Below are 14,826 nucleotides of genomic sequence, written 5' to 3'. Positions count from 1 at the left end.
AGACGATTACTTAAGTAATACGTTATCTTATTTCGAAAGAATTATCCATTAAATTATATGAACGAACAAACGACCGGTCTTTGCATTATTTTATCGCTTACCTACGATCAACTATCGAACGAAACGTAACGTTTCGCAATAGCAGCTAGTTCATCAATTCGATCGGAAATACAAATTTCTCCGTGCTCCATCTTCTCGAGCTCGCTGGAGTTTCAAACGATATTCGGCAATTTACGAACGATAAACGATTCGTTTACGATATAGATACTTCCTTTAATTACTGCGTCGTTTACCATTCATAAATTCGACGACTGTCGAACTTATTCGCAGCATTGGAAACATAGAATCGGGCAACGCGCTATTACGTTCTCTTACCTTTGTGAATATCGCTTACTCTTAGGCAGACAAGTAGCGAGCTTCGGTAGATGTCCTGTAGCTCGTCCCGTTTCCGGGTATTTTTCATTTCGCATGATCGATCGCGCTGCTCGATCGCGTTTCTTATCGAAACATGGCTGAGTAGAAAAACTTGTTCCTGTCACCGATCGGACTCCATGACACCTGTTAGCGCGCGAAATTTGATCGATCGACAACGACAATGCCGATACTCGGCTATAGGTCTCCGTGGGGAAGAGTCATGGCAAAAAAGCACATTTGACAAACAGTTATGGTATGGTTCCATATACAGGGAATATGTGCCAGACAGACGGATCGTAATACGATGTGGCTGGCCCGCGTAGAATCATGGAATACACGGTTTCCCTCTCAGAATTGACGAGTGCTTGGTTGCATCGTGCCTTTGATATTTTCCCGGGGTATCGTTCCCGTCGATATACCGTTTTACAGCATCGGCTTTCCCATATCTCGCACGGTTAACGGATCGCGCGACCATTTACCTTTCAAATTATTTGTTTCCTTTTGGGCTCGATAGCTTCGACATTTCGCTTCGTCCTCCTCCGTTTTATCCCCTAGTACTTTATATTTTTACTACGTTTTCTTAAATCATACAACTTTTCAATTACTTCGATTTATCAGATGCCAGCAGTTTTTACAGTTGCTCCTCTTCCCTCCAAAATACGACATCCTTAAAAGCTTTCCTACCGAATCTCTCAACACAGACACCACCACGTATATCACAGGTCGGTATATTACTTGGCCTGGTTCTAGCGTTGTACATACATAATCATCTACATCTTTGAAGCTGCTTATAACGTCCATACTCTATATCGTAGTATTCTCCTATCGTTGCAGAAAACAAACTATTTACATACGTATATACGAAGAGCAGGTTGGTCTCGTTCATTTTACAAATACTAATTTCTGCACAGAAGAATCAAACGAACTTTATACGTACAAACGACCAGCTACGTACGTAGAAGCTACGTCGATAATTCAAACTCGGAGAATAGCGCTTAAACACCGTAAAGAGAGAAGGTCGAAGGCTATACTTGTCAGAATCGCGTGTGTAGAACGAGCGAGAAAGACACAGTAAATCAGGCATGGTTGGTCTTTAAAGCGTTCAAACTGAATAAATAAAGAATAACAGGACACGCTGAATCAGTTTACTCGAAAGACATTCTGCAACGTCCTCGAGAGTTGCGGACCTGGTTTCCGTTGTTAAAGTTAGAGGGGGGGGGGCGGGCGGAAAGAAGCGAATCGATAGGTTTCCAGTCGACTATTAATTAATATAGAAAAAAACGTTACGAATCGAGCAACGAAACGTTCTGTAGATTCGAGAAACAGAGTAAACGATGTTACTTCTGATTATCGATTCATCGATGAGATTCAGGTCGATCGATCGTTGTTAAAATTCGGCTAAGGTGCTTACGAACGTTAATCGACACACGTTACACGCTACACCTTCGAGCATCCGTGACGTTCGTATGACGATATTCAAATAATTCATACCGTATCGCGTACAGATCGATCGCCTCGAAGGGGAATAACTTGCAGATTGGTCGGTCAGAGTGTTACGAGAATCTTAGCGTCGCGTCGCGTCGCGTTGCGTCAAGCACTGGTCTCGCACGACAAGAATACTCTCTTTCGTTTTACACAAACGTAAAACGTATCCGGTGAGAAGTCTGAAAACACCTGACGAAACGAACACGTGAAGCTCATCGACGCGACGGGAAGAGGATGACGAGGAGGTGGAGGACGGTGAACGGGGGCTGGCGAACGCGGAGAGAGACGACGCGGGGCGGCGGAGGCAGGGGTAGGGCGAAGAGAAAGGGCGGTCGAGCGAGTCGAAGGTAGAAACTTGGTTAATGCGCCGTATATTACCGTAATGCCGACTCTAAGTAGGAATTACATATGCGACGCACTCGTCGCGTACCTTCACGTCACCGCAAACGACATATTTCAGTGGCGGGAAGCCGATCGCGGCTACGTGCCTCGGTGCCAGCTAGTAGAACAAATAGAGCACCGATAATCGAGGAATTTGGAATTCAATATCCACCGATCGCCACCCTGTTCACGCGTGTCCTGGGTAGGCAATACGCGGCATTTGCATCGCGACTCGTTAAGCCTGCGATCGCGATCGTTTAGCGCCGTGAGAGTATGACGAGCACGAGGCCAAACGCGACGCGCCACCTCTTCGTACATATCTTCCTCCCTCGTCGCGAATGCCTCGCTCCAATAAGCACACAGGAAATGTTACAAGAATCGACGAAAGAATCGGGTCAATTGCTCGAGATGGAACGTAGAACGACGTCTCCTGGTGGTGGTCGTTAACGATTTTACACAGCCACATGATTTCACGTATGGAAACGTAGTCGTCAGATTTACTAATTGTTCGGCATCTCAAATGCAATCTCGCGAAACGCGACGTATCGTTCCGAGAACGAACAATGTGACTCGTCGATCAACCAACTCGCTAATTTATGCTAATTTATCGTTCAATTTTCGCTAATTGACAAAGCATCGGACGAGCGCGAACTGAAAGCCGAACGAAAGACTTGGAGTGAAAGACAAAGCGATTTAATATCTGCGTTCGACATTAAAACATTAAAACAGACAGCTGGGGGGGGGGAACAAATTTTTCGTAAAGAGAGGAAAAGCCAGGAGAACGAAACTAGGATCGCCCATTAGCGAGTATAAAGCAATGGGAAATCATTGCGGAGGCAATATCGTGAACGGTTTAACGGAACGGGTGCTTTTCAATCGTCGACCATGGCGCGGCGATCGACATGAATTTTGAAGCGTATCTGATAGCAGCACGGTGCCGCCTAAATATTTGATGAAACATTTCGGCCGCAATATGGGGCCCCGCATTCCCCCGGAAACGCCGTGATCCCCTGACCAGGCACAGCCAGACCGCCATTACTTTGATACATAACCTCTCTTCCCTCCCGTCCTGCTCTGTCCATATATTGATAGCGCGGATGCATTATTGATGCATTGGTTATATTTATGGGACAATTTAAAACTTGCCAATCATTTCTCGGGACGAATCGATCGAATGGCCCCGCGGTCGTTCGTTGAACCGACGCGTATTAAAAATTCACACGGAACGGCGCGGCGGGAAATTTGAAATGCGACGCGTGTATCTGCGGCTTCGGCCGCATTAATACACGCGGTCAATTACGCGGTAACGCACGCTGAAACAAGATGATAATCCCGGTGAATCGAGCCGTCTTACTCTGGGAATCACCGGTTGCGGGTGATTTGTTTGTTTTTTCCTCGGAAGATATATCGAAGATATATATATTATATATATAAAGTAATCGTGCAAGTACGCAAGCAAGTAATCGTGTTTTAGGTACGATTTCGTAACGTCTGTATCTTAATAGCCGCCCTTTCCTTCGCATTTGTAGCAGTCAGCGAGATGCGTCAGATCGTTTTCATCTTATTATCAATCTCCGTCGAAATTGCGTGCAAATACTTGTTACTTGAACGTGAATACTCGTTACTTGTTAATATTATACTCTCTCGTAAATTTGTCTAGTTTGAAAAAGCGAGCATCCTTGTTAGCAATTTCTCAAAGTACGAGTACGTTGCGGGTATAATCACACTCTAAATTCACTTATCGTTAGAGTATCGTGAGGTTCGGCTATTTGTACGATCGTAGACGAAAGAGCTGTTATTGTTTAATATTTCATGGATGTTGATGGACGCGTTTGCGTGCGGAGAGCAATGCCAATCCCCTATGGCGTGTTGGGACAAAGTTGATTTTTATGTTCGAATATCGAGAGTCTCAGACGGAGCTTGTCAGATGCGTAGGGCCGAAGGGACATGTATAAAAAGGGTGCGGAAATAGGGTGAAGCTGAACGCGTCGTAGTCTCTGGAAACGTTCTCAGGAGGCTTAAAATAAATCCAAAGACAAATGATCGCGAAATTAATTAAAACTAAACGTTCTCTCTAGTCCCCTTTGCCTCTTCCTTTTTCAAACGTTTAATCGTAAATTATAAAGAAACATTCTCTATACCGATCATCGAATCGTTAGACAAACGCGGATCTTCAATTACGCCATTTGTTCCCTAAATGAAAAACCTGTCAGAAATTTATCAGAAATTGGAAGAACGTCAAGGATATACGGTTTCCTACATACAAATTTCCTTGACGTTCTTCGATTTCTTTCATGGCCACTGGTCCTGTTTCGTTGGTGGTTGCATCGTACACGCTTACATCTCTCAACCCCCAGTGCGGATTTATATCCGACTAATCCGAAAGCGGCAGCGTTGCGCGTCTCGTCGCTGGTGGGCAGCGATGGCGGTGAGCGAGCAGCCTTAATTGAAGTATTTCTTATCTAAAAACTGGTGATCCCGCAGAACGGCGAGCCGGAAGACCTCTGATCCGTTAAGGTCTGGCCAGCCGTGATTGCGGGGCTCTTGTCTTCTCTTATAATTGATATTGGCTCGCCGCGCCCGCGCCTCGCCCGCGCCTCGCCCGCGCCTCGCCCGCTCCATGCCTGCGCCTCGCCGGTGCGGGCGTCGTCGCCCGTTCAACCAGCTCGAAACGCCGATAGAGGAACAAGGAGCTAGCCAGAGGAAACACGAGGGAAAGAGAGATTTCGATGGCCATGGAACCGGGCGTGCTGGTCTGAAGGGAGCGGCAGCTCTAATCCCCGATGGTCCCGTCTTCGAGAATAGTTGGTAATCCCGGTGGATAGTTGGAGATCACCGAGTTACACCGGACACACTCTCCGTAGGAGCGGAGCTTTTATTGGCAGACGCCGCTAAGGTGGATGTCTGAAGAGAATTTCGACTCGAGGAACTCGCTAGTTGCGCTCGTCGAAGGAGTAGAACGAGCAGGGACCAATAGGACTGTGGATGTTGCAGGCCGATCGAGCTGGAAAGCGCTTAAACGTTCCAAGTCCACGGCCTGAATTCACCCCGGCCAAAGACTTATACGAGTATACTTAATGCGCGGGCTTCTAAAGGGTTCAGAGAAGAGAGATGTCCCGATACAGTGGCTCGAGAAACCGTAAGGTTCTATCGAATCTTGTAAATGGTTAAGATCCCTCGAGGATCTGCTATTAAACCCGGTATATGTTTGCAAAGGTTCGACCGACCGCTCGACGTTTCGTTTTCGGGGATATCGAGTGGAACGCTCGATACCACGCGCCTTACTTAAGTTTACTTGAGCGTCATTACGACAAGTTTCTCGCCAGTCTGTTCATCGCCGCGTGATTTCTTTCGTTTGGAGGACGAGTCGGTTCGCTGGAGCGAATCTTCCTCTCGCCTGAAGCACAATACGACTTTGATTCCTCGCGTCGCGACATACCACCCACTATATTTACATGTAATAAGATTTTTGTTCCTTTCACGGTGTTATCATCGAAACGATCGGTGCTTCTACTTATCCGTTTTATCCACCGCGACAACTTTTTCATACTTGTGATTCGTCGTTGCTGCTAACTTACTTATATATCTTATAACTTACCGCGTGATATTCTTGATCATTTTTCAAGAGGACTCGTCAGTCCTGTACCCGCTGTACGTAACCGAAAATTCTATAGAGCATCGCCGGTCGGATCGATACTCGAGAGTTCGCGACTCAGGGGATCGCTTTGACTGATAAAGCACTTACGAATTACGTACCAGATTGCCCTGACGTTTATCCGTATCGTTCTTATAACAGAAAAGGAAAATATCGTGTTTGTGATAAAGCGTGCGGTCGGATCTATCCCGCAGCATCCGTAACTACCCCCAGGAACAGAAACTAGTCCGCACGTGTTGAGGATCAAGAAGATAATACTGTCCCAGTAGGACGAGCATAATCTTGTTACCGTTACTCTGTAATCCAACAATAACCTAAACAATGCCTTTCGTCCCCGTAAACTACCGTAAAGCATCAACAAAATTAAAGGTCGTCGACGATCGAACAAAATTGAGCAAACCGCTTTCAGCCGTCCGCTACAAATATCAAGTAACTTATATATTCGTAACGACAAGATCTCTTCTTTTTTCTTTAACGTTTCGATTTCAATTCTTTTCTTTCCGTTTCTTTCCTCTTTCTTTTTCTCTATAATGTGATACAGTATAGGATTTCAAATTACAATTATTTTTAAATTACAATTAAAAATTACAGAAACGTTTGTACGAGAATCGTAGGACGGGAAATAATAGAAACATTGATACAATTAAAATATTTCGCGACAATATTACGTAGTTTGTTAGCGTCGATCCCTCTACGAAGGAGATGCACGTGTCAAGGTGGACGCATCGTGCTGCGTCCATCCATTTCCAAGCGTATGGTTATCGTCGTAACGCCGATAGACGGAACCATAAATGCGTCATCGCGTCAGGGTTTCGATAGCGACTCTCGGTAACGATACTCTCGAGGACATGCGCGACTCTAAGTAAATGTTATGTCGATTAAAAATAAAATTAAACAAGGATTGTTTAGAAGGATCTGATTATTGGAACACTCTATTGGTCCAGAATCTCGGCCATTTCGAAATCGCCGAATATCGACTATTATCCGACAAGTTCAAGGGTTTAGCCGTCGAAGACATAACTAATTCATAGACGATGGAAACGCAGTGGTCTGTAAGTCGTCTCTCGGTGAAAGAAACGAGGCGAAATTTCCATAAAGGTTTCGCCTCCGATACGGTCGTACCTCCGTAACTGCATATGCCATGAACACGCCATAAAGCGTAGACGTTCCGATGTGCGAAACCACGCACCCCATCTTCCCCGACTAAATTCGTGTGGACATTTACGAGGATGCGCCTGCAAGATCTTATCAGCCATGAAAAATTCAACGTTTCATCTGTCCTACGGGCAGTACTGCTTCGCCGATCTGCATTCATTTATTTATATCGACCACTTAACAGACCCTCGAATAAATTTGACGGACGCTTTAAAAATCTCGAAAGTTTACGCCGCATTTGGTTAGAATTTCATCGGCGAGCGGAAGCGACCGACCTTTTCGTCGCTTTACTTTCGCCATCGTCTTTATCTACGGACGTTCTATTTGAATCTTTTTGCATATTTTATGAAAGTTAGAAAGCTTTAGAAATCGTTACTCGTTAATCGACCTTCCTTATTCCTACCGTTACATTTTCGGCGACCATATTGTTATTCGGGTTTAATTATATTTTTTATCGTCGTGGCAATAATAATATTCGTCTCCATCACATATTGGTCGAGGTAATATCGTTGATAGCGAGCTCGATTTCACGATTTCGAAAATCACCATATAACGAATGAACCGTCGATCGATTATCTAATGAAACAAATCGCGAAACTTTGAAAATCGAGGCTTTAAAGACAAATAAATTCATCGTAAATTTCGCCGATGAGTAGATCGGCGAAAGGATTAATCATTAATCGGCGGCAATAAGAGAACGAAGATTCCTTTGTTCCGGTTGTTTGGAAGCGTTCCGCTTGTAAAATTCCGCATCCTGGAGATACACTTATAATCGTAAAGTGGGTAACAGGAGAAAATAAATATCGTTCATAATTCACCGTGGTGAAATTAACAACGACGTCTTTATAGTCGTGGCTCATAAAAAAGTCGAAACGAGTTTCGCCCTTCCAACGTGTTCCGATCATGAAATAAGGACTTTGAGTTTTTCGATTTCGCGGCCCGATATCGGTCCTGCCTCTCTCTCTCTCTCTCTCTCTCTCTCTCTCTCTCTCTCTCTCTGCCTTAGCCTCCACGGCCTTACAACCCCATGGATTCTCATATGCACTTAGTTTTCATTGCTGACCCATCGTATGTAATATAATATGTATCGTAGTCTGTGGGTCCCAGTGGAACACTGCTCGCCCACGTTTCTTCACGGGTTTCTGACCACCTCCCAAACTCCGACTACTTTTTCCTTCTTAAACGAAAACGAGTTTGCCCGATCCGGTATTCTTGTCGTTCTGCAATTTCTTCGCTAAACCGTGAAATTTTTGGGAAACATAGCGAAACCCGATTGCTTTCGTCAACGGTTCATCGACCGTCGTACCGTTCAAAAGATGCGAAAAGTTTTCGAAAAATATGACAGATTTCTCGTTGCACGTTTATGGAAATGAGCATTTTTGTTAAGACGATGGTTGGAACGACAGCTTGGACGAGATAGAAATTCGCGTATCGTGGCAAAAGTAAAAGTAAAGGTAAAAGTAAAAGTAAAAGTAAAAGTAAAAGATAATAAAGCATGTGAGAGAATTCGAAGCACCGTACCGAGAGAAAAATTCGATTCCAGTTAATCCGCGGATCGTCAAAGTGTCGATAAATATTTCAAGAAGCGCAGCTCCACGCTATCGGCAGGGACGATGGTTGCAAGCAAGGGCTCCTTGTTCGTAGCGATACATCGTGGAGGGTGGCAACGGGCCGCGAGTTCTTTTTCTATTATGCCGTGATTTTTTATTGACGAAGTGGACATTGCGGGTCCGGGGACATCTATTACTTTGTTACTGTTCCTGGTTTTCCCCGGTGTGGATGGCGCGCGGCGATGTACCCGCTGCTGATCCCGACGAGGGTTGGAAAGTTGGAAGGAAGACCGAGTACGGGGGTGGTACGGGGCAGTTTTGTCCCAGGCGTGCAATGCTCGGGGCCATAGATCACGCAATATCAGTTGTCAGGCCGGATCGAATGGCCGAGAGGGTGGACAACTGGACACCGACTACCCCCGAAGTGCGAGTGATGACCCTCGAGGGAGGCCATGCAAAAACTGCTCCTCGCCAGCCTCCTACCCTTCGCGCTTTCACCTTCGCTGTTTATGGCGCGGGACACATAAAAAGGAATATGTGACGAGCACGGATAATTCACGTTTTCTCTCTGCTCTGGGACTTGCTACCTACCAACCAGCGTCTCTCTATCTTCCTTTCTTCCTTTCCTCCCTTCTTCCCTTCTACCCTTCTTCCCTTCTTCCCTTCTTCCTTTCTTTTCTCCATCCGATCCACCACCACCGACCGTGGATATGGTTTCTCCTTGATATACTCGAGGATTTGCCTCCCTGCAGACTGTGAACGCGTAGAATTGCCAGCGCGACGCGACGATTCCACGCTGACTTATTTATGCGATCGCCTATCCAGATCGTATGGAACGATATTACCAAAGGCGGCTCTGTATACGTATACATCTGGGGTGAGTTCATCATCCTGCTTCCATCTTGAGGAGATGCAGCTACGAGAACGTAAATTTGATTTTCCATTCCGAGTACGATGCGAGGTTCGTTGCTGATCACGTGATTTATGCGTGTCTAGATTTCTAGGTAATTCACACGAGTTTCTCTTATGTCGGATTTCGTTTGATATTTCGAAGCTATCGTACACGTGACTGGGCGTTGTCGCGTCTCAGTTGCGACAATCGTCGAGCAGATGGATACGAATAAAATATCTCGCAGCTAATGCAATATCGTCTACGAAGTAGGAAAGCGACGTGTCGCGACCAAGAATGGCGAATATTAACAAATTTTGAAGTTTACGAATCCATTTAAAGTTACGATGCTACGAGAAATAACAGATGAAAGAAAATAACAAAGAAAGAAGAAGAAAAAAAAGAAAGAGAACCAATCAAACTATTGCAACAGAGAGAAGAGGAATAAAGAAGCTTGGAACGGATGAAATCAAGAAATCGCGCGCGCGAAAGCATTTAGCGACAGTCATGCGCGATTTGCGCGATTTGCACGACAGGATGGTCGCGATCCTCCGAAAGTAGCGCAGTCATCGAAACAACGGGAACGGGCTAAGCAGCGCGGAGCTACTCTATAAACGTCGAAACAATCCAGACCGCTTCAACGCGGTCGTAAATCCCTGCCTGTTGGTCGCATCGGTGAGGTCCGCGAGGCCCTTTCGATCTCGCCTTTTTAACCACGTTTCTCTGTGGCTCTGTGACTCGCGAGCATGCATGCATGCATGCATGCATGCACGAGGTCGTGCAGACGTGGAAAGATAGCGTTTGGATCCGCTCTCGATCCGCCTATAGAAGCGTTGCACAAAGCGACAACGGGCTCCAAAATTAGCGCGGAACAATGCACGTGGCCGGATTCAGAGTAGACGAGCAGCTCTTTGCTTCCCTTCTCGTTTCGTTCCATTCCGTTTCATTCCGTTCCATTCTTACGCTCGTTCTCGATTTCGTTCGCCACCTTCCTTTCTTTTTCCTTCCTCCCCTTATGATCGAGAGACGCTCCGGCGGAAATCCTTCTGTCCTCCGTCGCGCACACTCACGCACGCCGTGCTTTCTACGGCTATCTATAGAGGACGAGACACGCGAATCGCAACACGCGTCGTTAAGCGTCTTCTCGCCTTCTTAATATGTACATTGTCCATTGTACGATCCTCGGCGTTTCCCGATTGCCCCTTACCGACGCATCCTGCTCTTTTAACGCATCTGTTACACGCACAATATATATATATACACGGCAAGCGTTGGAATTTCTCTATCAAAAGTTTCACGCGAAATCATAGAAAAGCGTCGTTCCACCGTTAACCTCGTTTGCCATCACCGCCCAATCGTAAATTAACTTTACCATTGCCCAGTTACGAATTTTCACGTTACGATTGTCCCCATTACTCTATTATCAATTACCATTCGTCAAAGATGAAGCGCTGATTTCAACGAAGTAAACAGGTAGGATTCCTTGGAATTCCTTGCAAATCGAACGCAATTTGCAACGTTAGCAATTGCCAGGCTTTAAGAAAATACTTGCTTCATGCACTTTTTATGATAATTCTTAAGGAAACTTTGCCGTTAGAACGATCCATGCGATAAAACGCCTACGAGGAACCGTAGAGAAGCGCCTCGCACACGACTGTATCGTCGGCCCTTTTTTATTTTTCCTGCCGTTTCGCCACCTCTGGCCAACTGCATTTCGTACGGATGCACGCCGTTTTCACAGTCGACCGCTTTTCTCGATCCGTGACGCTGTCGAGGACGTTGTTGCATTTTACTGCTCTTTCCCTTTCCACCATTTTCCTCTTCCTATTTTCTTCACAGAAAGAACGACGACCTTGCCGAAAACTGTTCTTTATACACTGTTTACGCAATGTTGTCGCGGACACGCAACGCGCTGTACCATACGTTAATTAATAGATCGTTTTATCAGCTGTACACTCGATATTTACAAGCACCGTCGTGCTTACTTTTAACGATAACCGTTTTTATATAGAAAATATTTCATCTCAAATACTGGCGATTACGTGGCCGGCATGTACATATCGTACAAACGGTACGTATCGCAAAGAAATAGAAAAGAACGATAAAACATCGTACGACGTATGTACTCTTGTGGAAGACACGAATTCGTAAAACAAACGTTGTCAATGTCGATTTATTTAATAATATACGACGAATGAACGTTTTTCCATTTCCTTCCCGACTTGACCTCAGCCTTTTTATATATATATATAAGCCACGAACCGGCTGCAAATTAGAATTTCCACCGACTTTAACCGTCCGGTATCGTAAGACGGCAACTAATTACCGTGAACGTATCGCAGCATGCGCTCGTGACAGATACAATAATCGTTGCAGGGGAGCAAACGGTGCGGATCACGGGGATCGGCAAGGAGGCCGATGAATTGAAAGTTTTTGCATTCGATCCGACTCACCGAGCGCCTCGTTCCTCCGAGAATTACGATAGGAGCGAGGCAGGGACGAGTTTAGAGCTTAATTTGCCGGAAAATTATTGACGGAAGTCTGAACAGGCACAAATCATAACGCTCGGTGAATCCGTGCGCCCTTTTCCTACTCTTTCCCCCGTTGTTTCCCCTCTCCGACGTTCCTCGTCCAAGCAGCCAGTTCTCGAGCGACGTTCGATCTCTCTACATCGTCCAAATGACTCGTGGCCGTCGACGAGGACAACGATCAGACGTCCTAGTTCCCTGCACGTATACACGCGCACGCGTCTGTATAGGTGGCTCGCGAATCCATCCTGGATTATCTGCCGTGAAATTGTCTGATTTGCCTCGCATTTTCCACGGCACGCCATTTGTTTCGTCGCGTTCCTCGCGGAGATGCATGGCGCGGCGGCTCCAATATGCACGTAGTTATGGACGGGATGCAATTCCGTGGAATGACGTAATTGTTTAGGAGATTGGGCCAAACCGGTTGGCCCAGCTGCGGACGTGGCCACTGCCATAAAGCTGATAGACGCTGCTGGACGCCTCGCAGCATAGCCTAACCAAATTGCCGCTATATTTTTCCGATCGATCACGATGATGTTTCGCCTATTTCGTTTGTTTCGTCTGTTTCGTCTGTTTCGTCTATTTCGTCTATTTCGTCTGTTTCATCGATCGACCCGATGCCGACTGATGAATGTCGTAAGAGCGTGTATACGATTCGAGTTGTTCAACCAAAATATCGACAAAAAGTTCAGATTACCAAAGGATTGAAATTAAGGCACGGTGAAAGAACGGTGGATATGCGATGCCTGTAACAACGTAACGCGTACGTTACGTTAGCGGTCATGTATTTTCGAGGTTTAATATAGATAGAATAATTATCTAATTAGTAAATCGAAGAGGAATCGAATAACACAGAACCGTCGAAGCTGACGAAATAGCGAGCCAAATATCAATTAAACGGTAGGTACATCTAATTGCAATGTGGAGGAGCCGTAGGAGGTTCGGTCGTCTTAAAAAGTTAGTGCGTTAAAATATCGCCGCCTTGAAAGCTAATTGCATTATTTTCGATCTATCGAATTAATAAACTCTTCCCATTTATCGTATTTTTCTTACGTCTGTATATAAAATATTCGCCAGTAGGCTTTATTTGTAACAATAATATTCTCACTCGCAGTAACTTTTCGATAAACGTTTCTTCGAAAAGACATTCCAGCTTGAAACTACGTGATCCGCGTCGAATTGACGCATAGTGGCAGTATCGCGTGGTCATCCTTTCAACCGGCAGCACCTGTTAACCAACTAAACCGGTTAACCGATTAACTAAGCCCTTAAATCGGGTTGCTGACGGAGATCAGTTAACCGGTCAACTTGAGCACCCGCAAAACACTACAACTACTCGACCAGGAAATACAATTAGACTAGCAGTAAGACATCCCTGGCATCGCATACGAGCACAAGTTTCTTAATAAGCGGATAGATTTCGACGGTGACGTCGATTAATCTTTAAACCGGTTGATATTTCCATTTGCGTAAAAATACTGGCTTCGCCGATTCATTTTACATCGTTATTTTCAGAGTTAGAGCGGCGAACGACAAAAGCGTAGCGTGGTAAAAGATATTTACTTGAGCGTTTAGAATTATCGCGAGTTCTCGTATTAAAACAGCAGTGCAAGCATAGCGTAGGGAATAAATGAATTGAATTAATCCGAAAGATTTTCTACTTGTCGTTAAACGCTTGAACGCTTTCTATTAGTTGTCTATAATATAGGCGATACGAACGGCAACGTACCTCTGTCGTAGTAGCTAAAACCCGCGTTTCTTCGACAGCATTGTATCTTTCTGGCTTTATGTCGGATTTATGAGGAGGCAAATGGAAGAAATACACGAGCGGCGCGTGTTTATTGTCGACGTGTGCAAGTTGCCGTACTTTTCCGCCGCGTCTTCTTTCTCACCGCCATTCGATGCCACTTTTCACGTTGCTCTGCGGCCTCTCAAACTCGCGGACATGCGACACGTAGGGGTATAACGCTGGCAAATATGGGATTCTGCACTCGACCCGTCCTTTCCATGCACTCCGCCATTTCGCCGCTAAGCGTTATCCAGCAAAATGTTCCAACGCGGTCTGCCAGAGTAAACCGACACGATCTGCTAAATATCTTATGGAGTCGCTACGAGAAATTTCGAAATTTCCAAGATAACTTGATGTTCGCTGGTTAGTCGCAAGTTCTGAAACCATATCTTTCTTCGTTTACGCAACAGTTACGATTTTGTTAAGAAGAGGAACGAAATTTTACAAATTTGTTACGAGTCCAACCGACCTGACCGCCTTGTTCCTTGCGTAAAAGGCAAGCGTCTGTAGTAAAGCAACGAGTGGCAATTTGTAACTTGGCAATTTACTAATTTACCAATAGCGTTTACCGGTGGTCACGACAACACGCAAAATAGAAAATCTATGTACAAAGTGTCCGATACGATTTCCGTCAAAGTCTTTAAAGCCTTCGAATCGATTTAAGTATTAATCCGAACGGTATTCGAGCGAAAGCTGAAGCGACTCGACCAAACCAAGCTCCATCGTCGTTCGTCAGCTACTTGAAAACGTTGCCTGGCTCGTCGATATGGCCGCGACCTCGAACGAGGGTCTCGCGACCCAGCGAAAGACGAAAAGAACTCACCGAAAATCTCTGAAGGTTCGCCGAGTTGCAAGGGGAGGAACGCGTGTATCGATTCCGGGTCAATAAAAAAGTCATCTGGAGAGAGCTGCAAAGGCATCGCATTGGCTGTAAAACGTTCACCGACTGATAACATCCAGCTGCAGCGAGTGGTGGGTGG

The 14,826-nt window shown here is 45.5% G+C and overlaps 1 protein-coding gene across 1 annotated transcript in view; it reads right to left on the bottom strand.

Moving 5' to 3' along the window:
- LOC132906162 (homeotic protein spalt-major-like) overlaps window positions 1-14,570 on the bottom strand; it is a 221,973-nt gene extending 207,403 nt beyond the window's left edge. The window contains exon 1 of the mRNA XM_060958065.1: window positions 14,560-14,570. The gene's annotated coding sequence lies outside the window, so the exon portion shown is untranslated. The remainder of the gene's footprint in view (window positions 1-14,559) is intronic.
- Window positions 14,571-14,826: the final 256 nt, after the last annotated feature.

Source organism: Bombus pascuorum, chromosome 4 (assembly GCF_905332965.1).
Source record: "Bombus pascuorum chromosome 4, iyBomPasc1.1, whole genome shotgun sequence".
Lineage (NCBI taxonomy): Eukaryota > Metazoa > Arthropoda > Insecta > Hymenoptera > Apidae > Bombus > Bombus pascuorum.
The sequence above is the reverse complement of the archived record's forward strand: the minus strand, read 5'-3'. Positions and strand labels throughout refer to the sequence as shown.